Here is a 5222-nt window from a genome sequence, read left to right on the forward strand (position 1 = left end):
TATTGCTTATTCTATCCTCATATAAACATTTGACTGATTGCAAGACAGTCCTCAGCAACAGTAAAGAAATAATAAAAAGAAATTCTCCAGACACTTTATGCTCAGATTATGCTTCATGGATTTTTCTATGAAGACAAGTGATGGTCAATAAGGGAGAAAGTTCCTGATAGTATTTATTTAACTAGATTGCTACAATTAGGGTAATAATTTCTCTCGAGGCAAGTAACTTTCCTATGTCACCCACTGTGGTGAAAGGAACAAAAATAATTTCTAGTCCCTAAATGGCAAGCAGCAAGTCAGACATGAGGCATTTCAATTGTTCAGTTCAAAATCACAGTAGGCTAGCCAGTTTTGAGATTACTTGTGCATTTTGTACATGTGAGTTACTGTCATCCCAGTTGTGGTATTCTGGGAAAGAGATGGGAATGGGTAGTTTAAAATCAGGAGTGGAAACCTGTTCCTGCTCAGTAATTTCAGTCTTCTCCTTAAACAGCAATGAGAAGTGAATATCTTCTCAGCTACTTGGTACGAAGTCAGAAAAAGAACAAATATTTAGTCTTTTACCAATTCTTCTCAAAACCAACAACTGTTGTCAGTCTGATTTGAAGAGGATGGACAAAATTCTTCTAACGCTTTCAGAGAAGTGGGTACACTAATACAGGTCTTAGACCCTTTTGGTTTAACATTGTATACTTGTGTGTATTTACAAAAGTATTTATGAGAACAGAGAGAACACAAAATAAAAAGATTATGATTTGGAGAGCAATATGGATAGCAGAAGGGATGAGATGAGTCCCTGAGCTAACAAATCTTTATTCAGTTAAGCAAATTCTTTATAGAAAACAAACAAAAGAGGTTAGAGCTTTTTTTCTGCTTGGTTATCTCCCTCCTTTTCCCACAACATTAAGTTCACAGAATCATTTAGGTTGAAAAAAAACATAGAGATAAGTAGTTCACTAGATGCTGACTTCCCTTCCCTGCAGAAACATCTTTGCTGCTCTGGGAGGATCAGGCTGTGTTGGTTCCTGCTATGCAGCTCCTGGTAGTTTGGGGCATCACCAGCCAAGGTCAGGCATTTATCCTCATACTTCTCTCCCATCTCCAGGATCTTCTCCCAGTTTAAAGAACTTTCCTCCAGCTAGAATGTTTCCTTTATCCTTTCTGGACCCCCTTCTTCTTTCCACAGCCACTTCTTTGCTTCAGAATTCTTTATTTTTTGTAACACTTTCTTTCTGGAACATCAAGTCACTGGTTTACATAATCAAAAATGGACCGTGTGCACAAACAAATGTTCTCAGTTTTGTAATTTCTGGGGGTTTTGTCTTCTGTCTCTTTTAAATGAAAGATTCACTTCTGTTTAATACAAATGTTTTCAAAATTCACAACAGCCCGTGCCAGGGACAGTTATGAATTATCTGGCTTCCCCTTGAAAATTCAAGAATTCAGTTTTGCATATTTACTCACAAACACAAAAACATCCAGGTAAATTCCATGAGTTTACATCCAAAATTAAAAATTTCCTTTTTTTTCTTTTCTTTTTTTTCAGATTCAACACATGGGAGAGGGTCTTTTCCCAGCTTACCTCTTAATAAATAGAATTCTCCAGAGAAGGGACAAATCCTTTCCATTCACATCTTAGTTGTGGAGTGTTGGTCCACACAATGTCAAGCCAATGTTTTGATCATTTTGTTTTCTGGCTTTGCAAAGTCTGCTAACTCAAGACACAAGTTTCTGCTAAACCAGACAGAGTGGAGAATTCAACTAGAATTTCATCCTCACCTGTAACACATATTGAGCTAACGATTAAATCTTTACATGAGGAAACATGGATTTTTCATCTAGCTCCTTTCTGAAGTCCACAAGAGGCAACCTGAAGTTTTTTCCTGAATAGACTGAAATTATGTATTGTTTGGAGTCTTTCAGGTTTAGAAAGAGCTGAGCAAGTTTTTGGAAAGTTCATCACTATGTACATATTATATCAAGGTGCCTAAATTCATACACATGCCCAAGCTTTAATCTAAAGAGACAAAAAAAAAATCATCCCTCTTCCTACTTCATTTTTATAAATTGTTTAATTTCTGAATTGATTCACCAACTACATCAGCTGGGAGATCCAGTGAAAATTCTCATGAAACATCTTTCTTTGCACCTGCATTAATTGAATGGCAGGAAACATTTCAAACAGTTCTATGGCTGTTAAAAAGAATACAATATTCTAAAGCAAGAGACTACAACACATTGCATCTTGTACCTAGTTCCACATAGAGTAAAAATGCATCAAATATCTTAAAAATATTAGGAAAAATAGAATTAGAGTGTTTAATATTCTGTCTACAGACAGACAGAATTCACCTTACCATCTGTCCGTTGTTTAGCCTTAAAGGTTTTTTTGTGTGACTGATGGACAGGTTTACACCACAATAAACTAATTAATGGCATGATCAGGTTTCACATAAGTTAAAATTCTCCAAAGAAAGTATAAATATTTAAGTGGTTTAAATATTTGGATTCATCAGTCACACTTCTCTTATTTCTATTACTTTTGGTTTGGTGGGGGGTTTCTGTTTGGTTTTTTTTAATAGTTTTGTTTTACCATAGATTCTACTAGGAAGGTTGTTAAAGGCTTTGAGGGGAGGATGTAGTTGCAGCTATTTTAATGAAAGATTTAACTCATATTCCTACACATAGTCTGATAAGAATTTCCTAACTGAGGTGGGTGATGTAACTGTTTAATTTCTTTGCTGTTTACTGTGTGTCCTTCTTATGTTGTGTTCTGTTCAAAGCATATGGCAAAACAGCAAAAAAGGCAACCACCTGTTTACCTTTTTCTTGGATAGTACTTTCTGAATTAAGTGAAATTGCATAACAGGAAAAGGAATTGCCATTTTTCTGTAGCCAAATGATTATAAGGTAATGTGGTATCACACAAATAAAGACAGAGAGAAAAAGAGCCAAGAAGGAAAAAAAAAAAGAAATCTTCCTGGAGAGGGACTTTGTTGCAGTACAGTAAGACCCTGAGAGTCTATGTACTCAGATCTCAGCAAAAAGCAAAGTCTTATCCAGGAAGAACAAAGGAAGAAAAATGGTAGATTTTATTTCAGGCTTTTCCGTAAATGCAATTCTATTTCTTCTGCTTAATCTCAACATGTTTTTGAATACATCCAGGTAGGGTTTTTGAGGATGACAATATGTGAAAGGGAAAATGTTACAGAAATCTACTGAAAGGAAGGGATATTTTACTCCTACTACATATACAATTGTTCAGTTGCTGATTTTTTTTTGGTAGAATTTCTCTGCTAGGTGTGGTCTAGCTCCATGACCAAGTTTGGAGCTGGCTTCCTGCCAAGTCTCCAAGACCCAGTAAAAGCCTTTCCCTCCCTCCACCTTTAGGTAAAGGAAAAAAAACCTATAGAAACAGAGAAACTGAAATCAACGGAATTATATCAAAATATATATATATGTTTTCATATATATCACATTAAAATCCTATGTACATATTAATACGAGAACCCCAAACAGCTCCCCAGAAAAAGGGGAAGGGGAAGGGAAAAGGGATGAAAAGGAACAAAAACAAAACAGATATGCACAATCAAAACCTGGGAACTGGCAAAATAAAGAACTAGCAAAATGAAATCTCACCACTTCCTTTAAGAAAAGCAGGATCGCCAGACACGGCCAGCACCCTCCACCTCCTGTGTGGCAAGTAACAAGCTGAGCAGGCCTCAACTCCCAGATAAGTGAGACCAATTGCAGGGACCTGCTGTCTCCCAAGTTCACTGGAGAGAAGAGGGGAAGAGACCTCTCTCTCCGTCTTATTTATACCTCTGTTCACGTAAAGGGATAGAATGGAATATTTCCTTGGTTTTGACCTTGATTACCAAGGAAGGCCTAAAAATCAAACTACTACACTCCATATTAGCAGATTTCTGTTTGATGAAAAACAAACAAACAAACAAAAAAACACCTGAAGAATGTCTAAATGTTACTTCACATACCTGCCAGATTTCCTACTTTTGAGTACCATCTGCTACCCTAAGTATAAAAGCACAGTTAATCTTCCTCTGTGACATTAGTTACTCAGTCGCCAAGGCAAACAGCTCCAGTTCCAGCACAATCTGCAGAGGAACACTCTGGAGTGGTGGACAGGGGGTCCCTGAACTAGAGGAACCTAAGGGTGAGAAAAGAGCCACTGATAGCCCCCAGCTCGTGCAACAGCAGCTGACAGGATCTGGGCAGAGCCAGCAGCAATGGCTGCCAAGCCCCCCCATTTATAAAAGAAGCACTTAAGGAGCACCAGTGACTAGGATTATCACCAACAGAATGGGCAAACAGGCACGGCACATCAGCCAGGGCATGGTATGGCAATTTGTGCAGAAGGGCATGCAGAAAAGGTGCTGAAGCCCTGCCAGCTCAACCATGGAGCAATGGCATCCACCCAGAAGAAAACCATGGCCTCCTTAAGCTCTGCACCCACCATGACTTTATGCAGCTGCCCAGACAGAGCTCTGGTGGGAACACACTGCACCCAGGTATAAGCTGCAGGCTGTGCCCTGCTGTTATAGCAGTACCGGATGGGAGCAGTGAGCATACCTGTGGAAGGTGTGCCCAGGTAGAGGGGCACTCCTCTGCTTAGTGACAGAGCTCTAAGAGGGCGTAAGTTGAGGAGCATCAGGGGGTCTGAAAGGTAGAACTACTGGAATCACACTGTACCTTCCCTGGGACAGGCCAGACAGGCAGACAGGATGCAAAATATGGAGGATTCTCTGTCTTCTCTCCACCTGGCTGAATGTGTTGACTTAAGTTATAGAGGGCAATGGTGATAAATTCCTTCCTGGCACAGCAGATGTACCACCCCTATGATTGCCTCACCTTCCCAGGTGCCATGACATAACAGGTGCAAGGTTTTGAAAGTGGAACTGAAGAACAACAAGGATAAAAATTGATCTAGTTAGGTAGTTTTGCTGAGGTTAAGTTCACAGGATCACGGAATATTCTGAGTTGGAAGGAACCCACAAGGATCCTTGAGTCTAAATCTTAAGTGAATAGCCCCTACAGGGATCAAGTTCATAATCTTGGTGTTATTAACATTATGCTCTAACCAACTGAGCTAATCTCAGGGTCCTACACCCTGCATCAAAATTGCTTCCATAAAGAAGGTAGCTTCCAGACACAGCTGGTGAATTAGTCAACCAGAGGAGGTACCCCATTGGACCTGCTGCTTA

At 39.4% G+C, this 5222-nt stretch overlaps 1 long non-coding RNA gene across 1 annotated transcript; it reads right to left on the reverse strand.

Annotated features, from left to right (window-relative positions):
• Positions 1–656: 656 nt before the first annotated feature.
• LOC108499939 lies at positions 657–3880 on the reverse strand. The gene is made up of 3 exons (XR_001875700.1): positions 3640–3880; positions 1583–1779; positions 657–1232 (listed from the first exon to the last, which is right to left on the reverse strand). It is a non-coding gene; the product is annotated as an uncharacterized LOC108499939 (long non-coding RNA).
• Positions 3881–5222: the final 1342 nt, after the last annotated feature.

This window comes from Lepidothrix coronata, unplaced genomic scaffold, assembly GCF_001604755.1.
Source record: "Lepidothrix coronata isolate B3197 unplaced genomic scaffold, Lepidothrix_coronata-1.0 Scaffold81, whole genome shotgun sequence".
Taxonomy (NCBI): Eukaryota; Metazoa; Chordata; class Aves; order Passeriformes; family Pipridae; genus Lepidothrix; species Lepidothrix coronata.